Source organism: Lactuca serriola, chromosome 7 (assembly GCF_051521515.1).
Source record: "Lactuca serriola cultivar US96UC23 chromosome 7, Lser_US96UC23_V15, whole genome shotgun sequence".
NCBI lineage: Eukaryota > Viridiplantae > Streptophyta > Magnoliopsida > Asterales > Asteraceae > Lactuca > Lactuca serriola.
In genome coordinates, this window is record NC_136414.1 from 140830466 (window position 1) to 140851602 (window position 21137).

At 37.4% G+C, this 21137-nt stretch overlaps 1 long non-coding RNA gene across 4 annotated transcripts; it reads right to left on the reverse strand.

Annotated features, from left to right (window-relative positions):
* Window positions 1-511: 511 nt before the first annotated feature.
* On the reverse strand, window positions 512-19746 carry LOC145062156 (uncharacterized). 4 transcript variants are annotated; one of them, XR_013687456.1, is made up of 5 exons: window positions 19612-19746; window positions 19040-19538; window positions 18584-18949; window positions 18405-18446; window positions 512-1032 (listed from the first exon to the last, which is right to left on the reverse strand). It is a non-coding gene; the product is annotated as an uncharacterized LOC145062156 (long non-coding RNA). The 4 variants fall into 4 exon arrangements; XR_013687455.1 differs by lacking the exon at window positions 512-1032 and adding an exon at window positions 4683-4895 and having other exon boundaries at window positions 18584-18946; XR_013687453.1 differs by lacking the exon at window positions 512-1032 and adding an exon at window positions 4683-4895.
* Between the last annotated feature and the right edge of the window lie 1391 nt (window positions 19747-21137).

Here is a 21137-nt window from a genome sequence, read left to right on the forward strand (position 1 = left end):
ACACTCTAATACCTCTCACTTGCCAAATTATCTAACCAAAACACTCTCTTTGACTAGACCTAACTTTACTAGTTCAACCTAAACATGCTCTTAGATTGTATTGAAAAACTGCATTAAGTTTTGTGTAAGCTTCCCAACAATGTTCATTTATTCGCATATGCTCGGAAGTGTGAAAACATGTGATATATGTTCTACAATAAGAAAACCTATTGTTTGTTACAAATCGTTAACTTTATAGAACGATTATGTGCCCTAAAAGTTAATTAACTGCATAAGAACTCAATTCATATAAGTAGCCAATCAAACGTAAATAAAATTCACGGATTCTATTTTAAACAAGAACATAATCATAAGAATAGTTTCATAAATCAAATATCAAGCTATATGCTTCAAGTCAAAGCAATCAACATGTTTTGAATAAGAACTAGAAATTAGGATTTCTTAGTAACACATGGTTAAGAACAAATCACCAACAAAAAGATGCAATTGGAATTGTTTAATGCTTACAAATGGTAATAAAAAATGGTTGCAATGATTTGGTATCTTCAAAAGCTCCAAAAATTCTTCAAAATCGCCTCTACTCGCTCTAGAAACCGTTTCTCTATGAAAAATGGTTGATTTCCTCCTTTTTAGCCCCATAAATAGCTGCTCATATGCTTGCCATAAGACCATGAGTTTTCTTAGCATGGGCATGCATTTTTAGTAGGTCCATGTGTTTTCATCATGGCCATATGTTTTCGAATCAAGATTGTGCTTTTTTCTAAAACTAAAATCAGTCTTCAGACTTTGCTCCGTGTTCGGTCCAGCTTCACCCCGATTCATGTTGCTCAAATATATGACGAAAAGGAAATACACGGCCCTTGACGGTGTGACACGGTCCGTGCTTCAAATGTAGTCCCTTGCTATGATGATGTCCAACGAATTGGGTTATGCTTCATGTTTTCTTTTGTGACACGACTGATCCATCTTCACTCTAGGATCTAATGCACCAATCTCACCTCCAAAGCTCTAATGTGCCAAGCTCCTTAATGCCTACAAAATTAATCAAAAATAGTGAAATATCAGACATTTCAAATAAGACATGAAAGTACCCAAATAATTAACTAAATGCAAGAATTAGGAAGTAAAATGCAATGAAAAGACAAAATATTTATGTGTTTATGAAGTGTTCTTTGTATATAATATTGTATTTATGTTATACGGAAAAATATTACAATGATATAATATTTGTATAAAATATAGTTAAAAAGATACAAAAAAGCTCAAAATAACAGCTAAATATAAAAGAATATTTAAGATAAATGATCTAAATGAAAGTCTTAGCATTCATCAATTCGAAATTATCAATATAAAGCATGCCTAAATATGACTTCATATGAGGAAGTTATGATTTTTCGAAGTTTCGGTGCCACACAGTACAACAGTGTGCTACACAAAAATCAAAATGAAAATTGGTTGATTGTTAGCCAAAACAATCTAAAATAAAGTCGTAGTTCTCGTAAATATTATACCATCATTATAAAGAATGTTGAGAATAGAGTTCGTATGAAGAAGTTATGAATTTTGCACGGTATTTTACAGTGTAATCTTCATAGACTTTAAATTAAAAATAGAATGAGAATTAGCCAATGAATTTTAGATTAAAGTTGTAGTATTACTCAATACAAATGTATGGATATAAAGAACATCGAAAATGGAGCTCGTATGCGAAAGTTCTGAATTTTAGAAGATTAGAATTTTTACCTGCGAAGGTGATGATGTGGCACCACCCTAAGGGACTCAACATGGCATTGTTGGACGACCAACTCCTCCACCAGACCAAGCGACGTGGACCAACTATGACCAGACATGTGGTACCAACAAGAACCATGCACGCTATCAAGACGCGACGCGCAATATGTGACACCTATTCGTGACACATTCCTAGACGAACACTTGTTTTCATCAAATGCCACCTTAGTATGTAGATATATGCAATTTCATGGTCATTGGGAAGCTCCCATCCGATCTCACGAGGCCATAGAGAGAAATATCAAGAAGGATTCAAAAAGTTACATTTAGGATAAGTTGTACCTTTCGAAACATTCTACAAATCAGGTAATAAGAAGATGTGTTGAAGAGCATGAGGTATAATCCACTCTCAAATTCTGTCATAGTTATGCGTGTGGAGGGCATTTTGTTCCTTAGAGAACTGCTAGAAAAATTATGGATTGTGGATTTTATTGGCCTCGACTCTTTCATGACTCTTACACCTTTTGTAAAGGCTATGAGAGATGTCAAAGATTGGTTTTTTGAGTTCTCGTAAGCAAATGCCTTTGAACCCCATCTTAGTGTGTGAAATATTTAATATAAGCGGCATTGATTTTTTGGGACCTTTTCCTTCATCCTTTGGGAACTTAGACATCCTTTTGGCTGTTGATTATGTTTTCAAATGGGTAGAGGCAAAGGCAACTAGAGCTGATGATGCTAAAGTTATTGTAGATTTTGTTAAGGATAACATCTAATTTAGGTTTGGAAATGCAAAAGCCTTGATCATCGACAAAGGACACATTTATGGAACAGACTTATCATATCGGTTCTCAAGAAGCATGGAGTCTAACATCGGGTGTCTACAACTTATCACCTGCAAAAAAATGGACAAGCTGAAGTGTCAAACAGATAAATGAAGCCCATACTTCAGAAGACGGTGAATATAAACCACATATAAAACTCCAATCAGGATGTAACCTTACAAACTTGTGTTTGGAAAAGCCTATCATCTTCCCGTTGAACTAAGACATTTGGGTTGTCAAAAAGCTAAAAATGAAGATTGATAAAGCGGGTATTCACCAAAAGTTAGATATCCAAGAGTTGGAGGAGATTTGAAATGAAGCATTTGAGAGCTCATATATATGCAAAGACAAGATCAAAGCATTTCGTGATAAGTACCTTTCTCGTAAGAGATTTGATATAGGTCAACATTTATTACTCCATGAATCTTTTGGTTTTCCGATAAGTTATGGTCTTGGTGGATGGGCCGTTCATTATTACTAATGTATATGATCATGGTGCAATTGAGATTAAAAGTAATGAAACGGGAAAAGTCTTCAACGTTAATGGTCATAGGTTAAAGGACTTTTATGAATGTTTCTAAGAGAATGATATGGAGGTTGATATCTTGGAACGCCCAGACTACATTGAGTAAAATCTGAAGGGCATGGTCGAGCCAACGACTTGAAACAAGGGCGGCTAACCGATAGGCAACTTGAGAGCATTTTTCTTCATTCTTCTTTCATTTACTTCATTTTATTTGTGTTGCAATGTTTTTCAGTATTTTTGAGAGTTTCATGCAATTTTTTTTTTCATATCTAAGAGATTGACAGAGAGTCATGTTTAAAAAAAACTTGAAAGATATGTTTGTTGGGTTTTAATCTTAACAGGTTATTTTCGTAGTACTTTAGTATTAGTTTTATTGTAGTGAACTAAATAAACGGTATTAGACTGTGATTAGAATGAGTACCTTAATATCTTTTTTTTTTTGCTTTTACTACATATATTTATGTGTGTTTGATCCTGTACAAGGTAATGTTCCAACAATTGGTATCAGAGCACCATGTATGAGCCTAGTTCGTAGCAAGAAAGCAAGGGCTGATTACAACACTATGTAATCAGGTCAAGAGGAAGATAAGCAGAAAGGCAGATCACATTTTTTGATCAGAAGAAAGATGTAACAACAAAATTTTTTGTTGCAAAGTGTGTCCAAGGTCAATAACTATTGCTGATATTTCTAATAATAGCAGAGTCCTCTTGGGTTGCCCTCAAGACTCAAATTAAGTAGAATAAATAAAGGACAAATTAGTTTATAAATTATTATTGTTTAATAATTAGTTAGAAACTAATTGAAAAACAATTTGGGAATTAATTAACAGTTTAACTAATAAAAGGGTTGAATATCAATTAATCAAGAGTTGGTTAATCAGGAATATTCCAGAACCCTAGAAAGAAGGGTGTGGATGAAAATTCCCAATGGATAAGGGGAATTTTGTTCCAGGGCTATCCCATCCCACACGGTCTTGAGGATAAAACCCTAGGAGGCATCCAAGGCTATAAATAGGGCCTTATGGATTCATTCCTCCTTGTTTATTCTTGGCTTGAATTTTCGCCACTTATTTCGCCCTCCTTGTGGAAGAACTCTCCTTATAGTTCATACCATCATAGTAATTTTTTATTCTACTCTTTTGAGTTCATTGGGTGTGAACCAAGAGAGGGATTCTGGTTTGGGTCCTTATCATCCAAACAAGGTGGAACGCACGAGGAGTCAAACACGATAGTCTTTGGCTGCAAAAGAGGTATGTGATTCTTCCTTTGTTTTTTTAATTTTATTAGGGTAGATGTAATAGTATGAAACCATAAATTCATAGGTTGCAAATACGCTTAGGTATATCGTTGTTGTTTCGATTTTTCTGCAATCTAGTTTAGAGTGTATTTGATGCTTAGAAAAACCTAACAATTTTGTTGTATGTTAGCAGACAAGAAAGAAGAAGAAAACAACAAGCAAGCGTCTTTGATTGAGAAAGAAAGAAAAGAAGCAAGACCCGAACAAGCAAGAGAGAAAGTAGAAAATCAAAGTAAGAGACGATGAGAAGTATAAGAAAGATGGTGCAAGATTAAAGCAAGTGTAACAACCCAAAAGACAACCCAATTTCTTTTTGTTTTAATATTACTAAAAATCACATCATCCAGTATCATATATAACAAGAACCATGGAATGAGTACTTAAAAGTCATAGTAACTGTGTCAAAACAAAACTGTATCAATCATAACAAAATGTCTGAATAAAACTCGCAGGATAAAACTGAAGCTCTGGTGGGTGCGATGCCATCAAACTGAATTCTTCCCTTTGATATCGGAAGTACCTGAAACCAAAACTGAAACGGGAAGAACAAAGCTTAGAGAGCTCCCCCAAACTACCACATACCATACAACAACATATAAACACATATTGAGCGTTGTCCACTACATCGAACCAAAGTCCGGAAACTGCATCGGACCGGAGTCCGGAACTGACTAGGGCCTTGCCCTCTCTATCGGACCGGAGTCTGGAAAATGCATTGGACCGAAGTCCGGAACTAACCAGGGCCTTGCCCTCTGCATCAGACCGAAGTCCAGAAATTGCATCGGACCGAAGTCCGCAACTAACAGGGCCTTGCCCTATGTATCGGACCGAAGTTCGGAAACTGACTGAACATAGCATAGCATAATCATTACTACTAGCATAAACACATATACTGCATACTGTATCAGACCCAAGTCCGGAACTCATAACACCAAGACAGGCTTGAATCACAAAGACATCAAGCACACTGAACTACTGCATCAGACCGAAGTCCGGAACTACTGCTAACTAGACGGGTCGGCATTGTGGCCGTAGACCCGTTCCTACTAGAAGGAAAACTCACCTCGTAACGCTGGCTACCTGTAAGGTTCAAAAGGTGTTGCGTCTTGGGCTCGCTGTTTAGTCCATTTAGTCTCTGGTATGGGCCTGTCCATCCGTGAGTTATTTTATAGGGTTTTGTATTTATAGGTGCTTGCATGCATCCTAGAACGTAAGATTTTAGAAGTAATTCTGTCAGGTATTTTGATATTTTATCTTTTGTAACCCTAATATCCTCTACAGCGGAAGTTCTTTATCGAGCTCTGCTGAGGATTGAATCAATAGAATCATTCGACATATTCAGATTCATTCTTGTGTTTGATCTTTCTGTTAGTACTTTCCTGATTAACCTGTTTGAAGATCTAAACGATCAAAGAGTTTCTTAAACTCATCAATTGGTATTAGAGCAGGAGGCTGTGTAATTCATACACATATCTTCTGTGAAAGAAGTGATTAGGGTTTATTCCGCATTTATTGATATTTATTGAGCCGTCACTCCATAATTTACATATCTCATTATTTATTTTTTTTCCCTAATATTACGTATTACAAGTCTGATCTTGCAACAGGTTAAACGATCAAGCATGGATGATTCTCAATCCAATCCTATCAACATCTCAAACAATATAGGATCTACAACTAAGATTCCAATTCTTTACACTCAAGATTACGAAGTTTGGGCGCATCATTTCGAAGACTACGTCATTGGATCTGAAGACAATAGGTATCTGATATGGGAAGCCATTGTGTCTGGACCATTTGCTCATTCAGGAACATCCAGAATTATAAAAACTCAAAAGGAGTATAATGATCTGTTGAAGGATGTGAAAGATGTCGCTCAGGACGAAAATGAGAAGTTTCAGTGCAACATCAAGGCATTGAGACTGATTCGATTCGCTCTTCAATCTGACACATTTGGATTGGTGAGTTCCTGCAGTATTGCTAAAGAAATCTGGGATCGGCTGCGAGAGCTGTATTCCACAGATGAAGATTTGGAGCACTCAATTCAAACCTTGCTTCTGTCTGAGTTTGGAGAGTTCAAGCAAAATCCTGATGAGTCTGTTACACAGACGTTTGATCGCTTCAATCATCTTCTCAGCAAGATGATCAAACATGATATTGAAAGGAAACTTATTGAACAGAAGGTCACTTTTTTGAATGGTTTAATATTCGAATGGAGAGCTGTTGTGTCTACAGTTAAAGCACACGAGCAGTTCAAATCATATTCGCTGGCGAAACTAGTGGGAATTCTGAATCCCAAGAAAAGATAGTGCTGCAAGAGAAGAGCGTGGTTTCCAGTCTGGGATCTCTGGCGCTTTTGTCCAAGGATAAAAGTGTTGAAGAAGATGAAGAGGATCTTAATATGGGAGATCACGATCTGATAGCCGAAGACTATGCCTTAATGGTGTCAAATCCCAGAAAGTTTATCAAGAAGAAGTTTCCTTCCAACAAAAATCATAATTGGCAAGGAAGCTATAGTTCTGAAAGAGTAAAAGATGAACCGAAAGTTGAGGAGTCGAAAAAGGAAGCTAAGGGTGAAGCTGACTCTGGTGTCAGTTGCTCCTACTGCGGGGGAAAGAATCACTATACAAAGGATTGTGTGTTGAAGAAGATGGCTGAGAAAGATGAGGAGAAAGATGAAGAGGCAATTCTTGTGAAAAATCTGGAGGAGATTAAAAGAAAGAAAGCTGCTACTAATCCTTCTATGAATGCTCTTATTGTACAGGGTTCAGCAGAGGATGACGAGGTCGGTGGCGTACAAGTTTGGTCGACCGATTCAGAAGACGATGAGGTGAGAAAGCCTTCGCATGGAAAGGCTTATGTTGCAAAAGATGATGAAACCATCGGAAGATGTCTGATGGTGACTGATGTATCTCAGATGAGGGGATATAATACTGATGGTTGAAATGACGAAGCCAAGGAGCAAGAGGACTTATGCTTCACAGCAAAACCTCTCAGTGTGCAGATCAGTGAACTTGATGAACTGATCAAGAAGGTACAATCTGTTTTTATTTCGTTTAAAATTCCACAAAAATCATATGAAAAGGAATTAAATAACTTGAATTCAAGACTTTCAAATCTAGATAGTTGTTTAACTCAAACTCGAGTCACAAATTCTAATCTGACTGACCAAATAAACATGGTATCATCCAAGAGTGAGGAGCGAAGGATGTGGATTGAGCAGAAGAAGTCGGAGCTAATTAAGTCTAGGGATGAAAACATTTATTTACAAAGAGACAATTTGAAATTGTTAAAACAAAGGAATGTTTTTTGTTTGATCGCTAAAAGACTTTATGCTAACATTACTCAACTGCATCTAAATTGTGAAATAGGACAGAAGATACATCGCATAATTCTACCCTTCCTTGAGTTTAAGGAGGATGAAATCGATGCCGAAGCATACAATTGTGAAAGTGTTGTATCTTCTGATGATGTCAATCCCACCTATATGTATGGTCTGGACAAAATAGAATCTTTTATAAAGTCCAAATACCATAAGGACATGCTTAAAAATCTTTTGGATGAAAACGATAAGCTGAAACTCAGGACCGAAACGATACAAAAATTCGACTCATTGGGTGCCAATTTAAGTTCAGAAAATAAATTTGATGTTGAAAACGCATCTGAACTTGATGAGGATGATGATATGAGTGAAATTTCTGTAGAGGTTGAAGTCGACTGTTCTGAGTTTGTCAAGAGCGAACCTGAAAACCACAAAAATATGATTTCTAAAAATTCAGTAGAATTTGCTCGTCTGTCCAAAACCAAGTCCCCAGCCCTTAAAGAAAAGGCCGTTGTGTTTCAGAAAGTTAGAACTAGTCCCAATCAGGTGTACAAGGTCACAGGAGTAACCGAACATCAAACAACCGAACTCACTGCCATAGTGAATGAAGACAATGCAGATGGCTGTGATGAGTTTTTCTGGTCTGCTCCTATAGACAATGCAGACGAAACGGTTGGTCTGTCGGAGCGAACATCCTGGAAGACCAAAGGAAGATATGTGCCAGAACCGCTGAATAAGCCTACCAACTTTGACGTACCTAGTACAAGTGGCACAAAAGAAATCCCTGTAGAAGAAGTCACCTCCACAAGCGAATCCTCATCTGTGAAGAGTGAACCAGCTGTCAAGAAGCTGAAACAAAAAGCCAATATCCACAAACAACCGAAACAGGTGAAAAATCAAAAGCAGCAGAGAAATCTTAGGTACAAGAAAAATCTCTGAGAGCGAAAACAGTTTTGGCGCTCTCAAAATCCTTATTACTCTTACCATGATAAAAATTCTAAGTCAGAGAGAAAGACTTTCGGGCCACATGAAGCACAGAACTGAAAGGATAGGTTCGGTCCCGAAAGCAGCAGCAACCGAAAAGCGAGCTTCGGTCCGCCAAGTAATAACAGGCAAAGACCTGATTTCAGTCCTTCAAGCTTTTATAATAAAAGACCAAGTTTTGAATCACCAGCCAACAACACTCAAAATTCAAACTTCGGCTCATCATCGAGCGGCTACCGAAGGTCCAGGTTCGGTCCCTCTAATGACCACAAACGAAAGGGTCATTTCGAACCTCTAGTCAGGAGAAACTCTCATTCTAATTTCTTTGTCTCTAATTCTTCTCATTCTCAATCTTCTTCTAAGCCCAATTTAGTTCCTACACAAAGTTCAAGATCATCAACGAACTTGAAAGGAAAAAGGAAGATTTCCTCAGTCAAGGAAGACCGAAAGCAGTCTAGTGATCAAACACCAGAATCTGAATCCAAAACACCTGTAGCTAATTCTAACAAAATCAAAGTGTTTACTATTAAAAGAAAAGATGAAACAGCCTTAGTAAAACGAACATATCTTGTTGATGTTTCTCTTGCTATTCCTGTTCCTGTGAAAGGCTCACGTGAACCGAAGAAACTTTGGGTTCCTAAATCTGCTTAATTTTTGCAGGTTATAAGTGACGAGCAGTTTGACGAAGAATGGTATATTGACAGTGGCTGCTCGTGTCACATGCCAGGAAGGAAGGAAGAGTTAAGAGAGTTTCGATCACTTCAAAATGGTGGCAATGTAAAGTTCGGTAACAACTCCTATGGAACGATAAAGGGTTATGGGATGATAACCAATGGAGACTTCACAATAAGAAAGGTGGCGTATGTAGAAGGTTTGCAGCATAATCTCATCAGTGTATCTCAACTGGTAGGAGGTACCGGTCACAAAGTTTCATTCGACGATGAAGGTTCAGAGATTATAGAGAAGAAATCCAACAAGGTCATTCTCAAATCAAATCGAAAAGGCGAAATGTTTCCTCTGAATCTCAGACCAATCAAAGGAAATCCAGCTATATGTCTTTTGTCCAAAGCTCATTCTGATGAAAGCTGGTTGTGGCACCGAAGGCTCTCACATCTCAACTTCAAGGACATCAACAAGCTTGTCACTGGAGGTCATGTTCGGGGTCTTCCATTGATCAAGTTTGATCGAGAACACTTGTGTGCTGCATGTGAAATGGGGAAACAAAGTCGTCAAAGTCACCCATCAATTATAAACACAAAAGTTGTTGAACCACTTGAGTTGCTTCACATTGACTTGTGTGGTCCATCATCAATCGAGAGCATTGGCAGAAGCATGTACATTCTTGTTGTTGTTGATGACTTCTCACGCTTTACATGGGTATTCTTTCTAAAGCACAAATCTGAGGCCACTCTGAAGTTAAAGATGTTTATCAAGCAGGTTGAAGTGCAACTGAGAAAAGTCGTTCGAAACATTAGGAGCGATAATGGACTGGAATTCAAGAACAAAGAATTCGAAGACTTTTTGGCAGAAAAAGGAACCAGTCATAACTTCTCAGCCCATTACACGCCTCAACAGAATGGTATTGTCGAAAGGCGAAACCGATCCTTATGTGAGGCGGCCCGAACTATGCTAAGTTTTGCTTCTCTTCCCTTATATTTCATGGCTGATGCTATTGCTGCAGCATGTTTTACGCAGAATAGATCTTATCTCAACAAGCATTTCTCTCTCACTCCTTATGAGATCATCAATAACAGGAAGCCGAACGTAAAATTCTTCCATGTGTTCGGTTCACGGTGCTTCATTTTCAACTCCAAAGAACATCGTAACAAGTTTGATGTTAAAGCTGATGAAGGAATTTTTCTGGGATATTCTCTTACTTCAAAAGCATACCGGGTTTTAAATAAGCGCTCTAGAAAGATTGAAGAAACCTATTATGTGACTTTCGATGACAGCTACATCAAGAAGCTAAAGACTACTGAAGAAGCAATTGGAGAGATCTTCTCTCAAACAGGTCAAGTCACAGCCACGATTGCTAATTTATTCGATCAATTTGTTGACTTATTCGATGAACCTGAGAGAGCCACTCTCTCGGAAGCCAAGGAAGCAGACAACAAAATCGATCATCTGAAGAAAATTGTCGAAGATGCAGCCAAACAAATGGGTGAAGGAGAACAAGTTCAGTTGAGGGGGAGAATCTATTTTCTTCAAATCAACCAAACTCACACCTTCATAGAGAGAATTCTATTCCTGTAGCACCCAAAAGCCCAACTACACCCGGAAATCCTGTAGCACCCGAAAGCCCAACTACACCCGAAAGTCCAGTAGCACCCGAAAGTCCGGCTACACCTGAGAGTTCTGTTGCACCTGAAGGTCCGAATCAATCTGAAATTCCAAATGATTCATCATCAGTCGAGGGGGAGATTTCCGATATGTTCTATGATGACGATAGTCAATCTGAATTGGAAGAAATGGTCAACGCCGAATTGGATCCATCCTATGATCCAAACTATCCTCCTCTCATTAAATGGACCAGAGATCATCTTGTATCTCAGATAGTGGGTAATGTATCTGAAAAGGTCCTGACCCGATCCCAAGTGAAAGCAAAGCAATCCTCCCTATTCTCTAAAGTAGAGTTCTGCATGTATAATTCTTTCATATCCAAAGTTGAACCGAAGATAGTCAACACTGCTCTTGATCATTTTGATTGGGTTCAGGCTATGCAAGATGAACTCAATGAATTTGAAAGAAACAAGGTCTGGCGTCTCATTCCAACACCAAAGGATGCCTCAGTCGTTGGTCTCAAATGGGTATTCAGAAACAAAATGGATAAGGAGGGTAATGTGATTCGAAATAAAGCTCGTCTCGTGGTGAAAGGATACTCCCAAGAAGAAGGAATTGATTACGAAGAAACTTTTGCTCCAGTAGCAAGGCTGGAATTTGTTCGAATATTTCTTGCCTACGTTGCACACAAGAACTTCGAAGTCTATCAAATGGATGTGAAATGCGCATTTCTGAACGGAGAACTTGAAGAAACGGTTTACGTGGAGCAACCTCCAGGTTTTGTGAATGAAAAGCATCCAAATCACTGTTACATTCTAGACAAGGCAGTTTATGGTCTGAAACAAGCGCTTAGGGCATGGTATGAAACGCTAACTAAGTTCTTAAAGATGTCTAAATTCAAACAAGGTTCGGTTGACCCAACCTTATTTCGAAAGAAGGAAGGTAACCACCTTATGATAGTTCAAATCTATGTCGATGATATCATCTTTGGCTCAACGAATCCTAGCTTAACAGCTGAATTCAGAAAGCTGATGGAGACTAAATTTGAAATGAGCTCAATGGGTCCGGTTAACTTTTTCCTTGGTTTAAACATTAGACAGGGACCCAAAGGCATCTTTATCAACCAGGATGCATACACCAAGACTCTTCTTGCTAAATTTAGCATGATGGGGGATTCAAAGGTCAAAGTCCCAATGGCGTTCGGCACCAAACTCACACCATCCTTGGAAAAACCGGCAGTCGATATTACGCTATATCGCCAAATGATTGGCTCCCTGATGTACCTCACAGCTAGCAGGCCCGATATAATGTTTTCTGTATGTTATTGTGCTAGGTTTCAGGCGAATCCTCGTGAACCACACATGCTAGCAGTGAAAACATACTCCGATATTTGAAGCGAACCACCTCCCTTGGTCTCTGGTATCCATCAAACTCTGGTTTCTTTGTTCAAGCCTACTCAGATGCAGATCTTGGAGGATGTGGTTTAGATAGGAAAAGCACTACAGGAGGTTTTCAATTCCTCAACGGAAAGTTGGTGAGCTGGCAATCTAAGAAACAAACATGTGTTTCACTGTCTACAGACGAAGCAAAATACATTGCAGCCGCTTCTTGCACATCTCAAGTGATTTGGATCCAAAGCCAACTCCGGGATTATGGACTCAATATGAAAAAGATCCCTCTATATTGTGACTCAGAAAGTGCAATTAGGATCTGTCATAACCCAGTGCAACATTCCAAAACCAAACACATTGCATTGAGGTATCACTTCATTAAAGATCACGTAGAAGACGGAAACGTAGAGATTCATTTTGTTCGAACTACTGATCAACTGGCTGACATCTTCACCAAAGCCCTTCTTGAAGCAAGTTTCAATAAAATTCTACACGGGCTAGGTATGATGGAATCAGAGTCAGTACCAAAAACTACTTCTCAAAACTAAAAGTTGGAAGCGAAATGAACCGAACGTTCGGGTTCGGTTCACGTGAGTGCCGAAATGAACCGAACGCTCGGGTTCGGTCCTATTCTCTTATCTTCGCGTATCACTTAAAGGTAGTTTCTTTGGTTGTAAGTTTTTCACCGAAATGAACCGAGCGTTCGGTCTATTTCGGGTTCGATTCCAAAGTTTTTTCTTTGTTTTTTTTATTTATTTCTTTAACTCAAAAACTCCAAAAAAATATTTTTCTCTTTAAACTAAAAACTCCAAAAACATTTTTTTTGTGTTCGTTAATTTTTTTTATTTGTGGATATTTGTGGGGAGATTCCAGTTCTCATGTTTTATTAGTTAAGTGTCCCTAGAAGCATGCTGCTGTATGTGTCCAAAGCCTCACCCGATTCTGAATAATAGCCTTCCTGACTTGGTATATACAACCCTTGTCTTCCTAATTAGGCTTTTATATTTATTCTAATCATGAGCTACCTTACTCTCATCTCACATGAGATAAGAGTTTTCTGCTTGGTCCTTATTTTAACAGCAGAGGTACTTTGGTTTCTTTACACCATCTCCAATACTTTTCTCCATCCTATTCGCCTCATACAAGTAACCCTTGAGACTCTCAGCAATTACCACTGAGGTTTATGGTTACACAATTTCTGTGTTCATGATCTTAGCTTCGTGCCACTACATGCTAAGTGAAACCCACAATTCAATACCTACTATGCATTAACGGTGAACAATTAAATTTGCTCTAGTTTTCACTAAAGAATTGACGAATTCACCCATGGGGCTGTACCTTGAAATCTCAAAATTTTCTCTTTGTGTGATTCTTATGAAATTGTTAAATACCATAACATTTCTTCGCTTAGAATCCAATTTTTTTTTTTTGAGATTTTCCCTAAAAGTAATTTCAAACTGCCACTTAAATTCTCTTCACACCTACTTGTTCAACAGACTACATTGGTCTCACAAGTACTTCAGTCGATTTCTGTCTTATGTCAAGCTCAGGAATTCTGCACTGAAGCGAAAGCCACCCAAATTAGCCTAATTAAAAGATGCCTTTCAACACTTCTCAATAAGTGTCTGATCGTAATTCAACGGGAAACCAAACAAACACTTTAAGGTCTCTCTTGACTTTGAAGGAAGAGATTCGTGCCCGGGATCCATTGTTTCGTGTCTTAACTGACATCACAATTTCCCACATATGTGTTGCTTTATTTCTTTTTTATTTACACACTCTATGCACGAAAATCTTTTTGATTTTCCATAATTCTGGTTTCATTACTTACAAGCAAATTTTGGCTATAAGATTCAACGTTATAAAAGAGATGTGGCTCACATGATGACAACTCACTCTAAAGGGATAAGCTGCTGACTCAGCCAAAAGTCCAATCGGTTTGATATTTCAAACAGCGCTTGATGGGAAGGCGTGTGAAGTGGAACCATTTTTGACATGTTAAACGGCGCCTGATGGGAAGGCGTGTGAATCGGGACAGTTCTTCTCTCTCCTGCGTAATCATCGGGGCTCTACACGTCTGTTTGACACCACTAAGAAAGTTCCTGCAGCTGGACCCAGCAAGCCGAAGAGATAGTCTCGCTCCAATTGACGCAAAGGGGGAGATTGTATGGTTTAGAAGGTGTTGCGTCTTGGGCTCGCTTGGCCTGTCCATCCGTGAGTTATTTTATAGGGTTTTGTATTTGTAGGTGCTTGCATGCATCCTAGAATGTAAGATTTTAGAAGTAATTCTGTCAGGTATTTTGATCTTGTATCTTTTGTAACCCTAATATCCTCTACATCGGAAGTTCTTTATCGAGCTCTGCTGAGGATTGAATCAATAGAATCATTCAACATATTCAGATTCATTCTTGTGTTTGATCTTTCTGTTAGTACTTTCCTGATTAACCTGTTTGAAGATCTAAACGATCAAAGAGTTTCTTAAAATCATCACTATCGAGATGCTACATCTGAAATTGCCTGACTGCTGCTCCGGAACTCCCCGACTACAAATCCCATAAACACTAAATCAAACACTGATAACTAATCTCAGGGTAAAATGACTATTTACCGTTGGTCAAGTCAACTTCCTGGTCAAATTCGACTTCCAGTTGACCGGACTCGCCGAGTTGGGCCGTCAACTCGCCGAGTCCCTATCATAAGTTCTAGTCCTCTACCCGCTTCTACTCTTCTAGTTTGGCAAGGACTCGACGAGTTCTTCTTCGATGCTAAAATTGAGTCTAACTTCATCCGACTCGCCGAGTTGTATGAGCAATGCATCGAGTTCTCGTTCATCATATGAACACGTCCAGTCTGTGGCTCGTCGAGTCTGAAGAACAACTCGCCGAGTCCCAAGCATGCTATTACTATACAGTCAATTCTAATCGATGCCAGTGCTTCCAAATCATGGATCTGAGCTTCTAGGACTGGTTTTACACGTAAAGTTTCCAACTTTACATGCATGCATAAGAGTATGAGGCTAAAATACCCAAAATCAACAAATACAAAGCACTTAGGGTTTGGAACAAGGCCATGATTGCATAAAGGTGGCTATAATGAGCTCTTGGAGTTCAATAACGTCCCAATCTAAGGTTTACAACCAAAGGAGAGTCCATATCTCAAGTATTGAATCATGAAAGGTTCCAAAGAAGACATAACAAGCATAAAAGAGGGTTTAATGGAGGAATACACAAGGTAATAACTTCATTACCTGAATAAGAAACAGATGGAAGCTAACTCCTGGATCTCCTTTCTCTTCTATGGACCTTCTTTACTTCCTTTTCTTCCAAAGCTTCCAAACTAGCACAAATACACTCAAACTCAACAATGGGGGCTAGGGTTTACAGGGGAAATGCTCTAGAGGTCCTGGAGGCTGGGATGGGAGGCTATAATGTCGTTTAAATAGGGTACAAACCCTTGAAATTAGGGCTTCAACCAGACATGCAGACTCGTTGAGTCCCAACATGTGGACTCGCCGAGTAGCCAACTTAAATCACAAGCTCATCTTGGTTCTACTCGATGAGTCGGGCTACAGACTCGTCGAGCACCCCTTAAGAAATGGAAAAACATTAATTAAAATTACATACCAAAAATGGGGCGTTACAACTCTCCCTCACTTATCTAAGACTTCGTCCTTGAAGTCTGCTGTCATTGATTCCAAAAATAACTCAGGATAATGCTCCCTCATCTCCCCCTCAGTCTCCTACGTCCACTCTGAATTCTTTCGGTGCTGCTACTGCACCTTCACTAACTGAACCACCTTGTTCCTCAAGGTCTTTGTCTTCCGATCCAAGATCGTAACCGGTCTCTCAATATAATTCAGGCTGCTATCAACCTGAATATTCTCTAAGGGTACAACTGCTGACTCGTCCACCAAACACTTCCTCAACTGAGAAACATGGAAAGTGTTGTGGATCTGGCTAAGCTCTGCTGGAAGATCCAACCGATAAGCAACCCGACCCACGCTGGCCAAAACCTTAAAAGGACCAATGAACCTGGGGCCCAACTTGCCCCTCTTCCGGAATCTGATAACACCCTTCCAGGGTGATGCCTCCAGGAGGACCATATCCCCCACCTGAAACTCCAAGTCCGAACGCCTCTTGTCGGCGTAACTCTTCTGTGGAATCTGCGCAGTCTGCAATCTTCTACGGACCTGCTGGATCAAATCTGTGGTTTTGAGCACCACCTCGGTGCTCCTGATGACTCGCTGACCGACCTCGCCCCAACAAATCGGGGTCCTACACTTCCTCTCGTAGAGCATCTCGAAAGGAGGGCAGTCAATACTAGCGTTGTAACTGTTGTTATACGAAAATTCCGCTAAAGGAAGATACGTAACTCAACTGCCTCCAAATGTAGGACACATGCCCGAAGCATGTCCTCGATAGTCTGAATCATCCTCTCTTTCTGCCCGTCCGTTTGGGGGTGGAAAGTAGTGATTTTAAAACTTAGAACAATTGTAACTTCTCCATATGAAGTTAGATTCTTACAAAATTTACATTTTCGAGATTGGGATGAAGTGTACTTTTTGGAATATGTTATTATTCGTGAAATAATGTAACTTTTTGCACACTTATTTTTATATTTTAAGAATGGTTTGACTTCCTTTTCGTATATTATGGAATAATAAATTTTGCACATTTTCTATAGTTTGATAAATATTATATATTCGTCATTTGTTATGTTTAGCGAGTTGCGATTGATGCCAATTTCTACAATTGTCACAATTCACATCCAATTGTGCATTCGACCATTGATGAGTTTAAGCTTTTCTTGAAGATGAAGATGAAGTAAAAAATTCAACCAAACGTCGTAAATTCAGCTACATTCCTTCCATATCTCAAGTTTTGTGTATTAATCTTAAGTTTGTTTGTCCAGAATTTTTGAAAAGTTTATCATGTGCTTCATATAGTTTCACATTCATGGTTATGGTTTAGCCTTTGTTCATACTTTGTCTTTCATATACATTTGGATTGTTTTCACCATTGTGCATCGTTCTCTTATGTAGCGTGACCGCTACCGCCACCTAAAGGGCCACTGATACTCTCGTCAACGATTTGTAGATATCCCTACAATCTAAGAAATAAGAGTTTATGATGAAATCCTTCGGTTATTTAGTAATATCGGGTGGGAGGGGATACTAACTTTACTACTCATGGATTCGTTTTAAAAACTCAACTCTAGAGTTCTTACAATCTCTGGAATTCAATGACGATCTTAGTGGGTTTGTAGGGATTTCTATGAAAAATACTATTGGATTAAGGTATCTAAGCCAATAAATAAATCGATACATTTTTGAATTAGAAGTGAAGTCCTTTTCAGGTTGCCCTCATAACCGGTAACTGAATAAAATGACTTTTGGAGACAGAGGTTGATTTGATTTATTATATAATTAATAAATTAATTAGAAATTGAAATAAATAAATTTATTAATATACTATATGATTAATATATTAACTAGGGAAGGACCCCACTTTGCGGGACTACGCTAAAGAAATGGACAAAGGTTCGATGTTTGCCAAGATATGTCACTTTGTCGAGTCCACACCATTGGGTCTTAAAATGTGTCGACTTTAATAATCATAACAAAAAGGAAAAAAAATACTATACTTAGAATACGGAAAAAGTCTAATTTGATTCGGATCAGGGGTCGCAACGTATATAACCAAAATCAAATATGACTAATGCTTAGCAATCACCTTGTTAGGACCTAGGTTGAATGGAATTTCTGGAATAAAAGGCAAAACTTACGTCATATAAGCAACTGCAACGGTCTAGTCTATAAAAATTAAATCCTATAGGTAGAAAAGAAAAATGAAGGAAAAAGTTAGTTAAAAGAGAAGTGTAATCAATGGTCAGTAGGAAAGCACAAAGAAATACATGAAACCAAACCCAAAAAAATTAGACAATTTTGGAAACAATTACCATTTTTAGCAAACCCAGGAAAACCCGACCGAATTTTATTTACTTTAAAACACATACAATCATATGAATACCCAAAAAATCATCGAAAGCTCACCTGAATCCATGAATCAAATTGTTCAATCCATTCAGTAGGAATCTACAAAAATAAAAAAGAAAAATTCATAAAAGTCGAGAGATTATTACCTTGCAAACTCAGTAACAATGAATATTGATGAAAATGAGTGTGTGTTTATGTGTGTGTGTTCTTGAGAAGTATATCAAAGTCATACATACGTTAATCTAACTTGCATTGCATGACATTAGAGCTTGGACCGAACATCATTCCTTCACTCATTTTTCCTTCATAGACTTTGATGTACTATTTCCCCCACATATCAGTTTCATATAAAGCAAAATAACTTCAGCAACAACTGTTCTTCTCTCTTCGTCTCTGTAATCTGCAATTTATCAAACTAAATATACAAAACATTAGATTTTGATCGTCACAAAAGGAAAAAATTGCACCAGGTCTCTTCCTTTTCAACGTACACGTGTAATCCCTTCTGCAAATAGGTACTATACAACTCCCCTTCTTCCTTCTGCTACGTTTATTTACATGTTTGACCTTGGTTGCAAGTGGAAAACTATAAATAACATCTGCTGCATAAAAGAACAATAGGAAATCAAGAGTGAGAAAAGGTGGGAAAACTGAAAGTATTGAATAAAAATCATACGGATGACATAAACTACCTGTTACCCTTTATGGTTCCCTCTGACTATAAAAATCATGAAGCAACATGAACTTGTTTTTCTCTTCCAACTCATCCTGTCGTTCTTGAAATCAAACCATAAACGGGGACTCGAAGTTATTGTTTTTTATAACAATACTAAAACTCCAACAAATTGAAAATGATCCCTAAAATGAAACAGTCGAAAATTTATATAAATCTTTAAAAAATTTAACAAAAATCAAAAAGAACAGATGGATAAACGGTTTCAGAAAATTTTAATAATCTGCTGACTAAATTGAGGTTGATGAATGGTTTTCTTTCCATAACCGAAACATTCGAGCTAGTTCTTCATCAGATTTCATTATCTTAGAACCTGATTGAGGGTTTTCTTCTTTAATTGAAGATGGTTGCACATATTAGGACACAAACAAGAAACCACTTGTGTAGAGTCGATGAGGGAGGTAAGTCTGCAACCAAAGCAGGGCCAACACCGATTCAGATCAATTTCAAGGAAAAACCTAAAGTAATCAAAAAGAAAGTTACATCAATCAGAACCCTAAATTTCAGAGCGGTGTTAGGAGAGAAAGTTACACCAAGAAGTAATCTCATGTGGTCTGTAAGGTTTTGATTGGAGAAAAACGGCGGTGAGAGCCTTAATGACACCATGTGGAAAGCACTTTCTCAAACCAAGAAGAGGTAAAGGAACTATAACACGAAGCTGATAGATTTTGAAAGAAAAAAAATACAGCCAATGACAACAAAATACTGTTTACTAAAGTGCTTCAAAATTATACTATATAAATTGGAAATAGTAATAATTAATTTAGAATTAATCATAAATTAATTAGAATTAACTTCAATTTAATTAGAATTAATTGGAAGTGTAAGGACTCAAGTTGTAATTGTTCAATAGTTGAACAAGAAGGAATTCCAAAAGCTTCCTAGAATTGGACGGTTTTAAGAGGATAATTAGGCTTATGGAATATTCCTTATGGATAATTAAGGAGTAAGATAATTATAAATTTTGAAATATTAATATTATATTCAAATTAAGGTTATCTAAGGCTTCCTGTATCAGCTATAAATAAGATCCCTTAGCCTATTGTTTTCATGTACTTCATCCTTCTCTCATAGAGTCGATTTTGCTCTGGCCACCTCTCTCCCCAAGTCTTCTAGTTGCTAGGGTTTTGGGTACAAAACATTAAAGGCATTAAATTTCTGGTGCTTTCTATCAAAGACATTTGAAGAAAGGAATTGGTGTGATTATTTGCTACAATAATCAAAAGGTACGTAATCCTAGATCTATATGAATTTCGATTTCTATAGCCTTCCTTTAAGGTTTCTTGAAGTTTATAGTTTATTGCTATTAATAGAGAAAACATAGATCCATTCTAGGTTAAATGTGAACTTAAGGGTTAAGTATTGTTCTGCTCTCATGTATTTTTTATAACCTAGAAAACCCATCAGTGGTATCTGAGCCATAGTTTTCTGTTGATTGTGCATAAAATGAATAGATGAAAGAATTAGGGTTTATTTTCCCTTGAGATTTTCGACTTTTCTAGGGTTTCTTGTAACCCTAGCCTCCCTAACCCTATTTTTGAAAAATGAAGTGTTCCTTTAGGGTTTATCTTGTTTTCTAAATTGTTATTTTAAATGTTTAAAATTTGAATAATTAAAACCTGATAAACCTAACCCTTATTTTTGAAAATTAGAGGTTAAGGATTAAGATTAAATTTGAATTATTTTATTAATTACTTAATTGAAAATAATTATTTAATCCCTAAGGATTATGATTAAATTTGAATTATTTTATTAATTATTTAATTAAAGATAATTATTTAATCCCTAAGGATCATGATTAAATTTGAATTATTTTATTAATTGTTTAATTGAAGATAATTATTTAATCTATAATGATTATGATTAAATTTGAATTATTCTATTAATTGTTTAAATGAAGATAATTATTTAACCCCTAATGATTTAAATTTTTATTTTTTATTTAATGATTAATAATACTTAGTTATCATCCTACAACGAATGAGAAGACAGACATGCAACAAGTTCTGCCACTAAGACTTTTCATATGGATAATTATTTATTATATGTTTATTAAT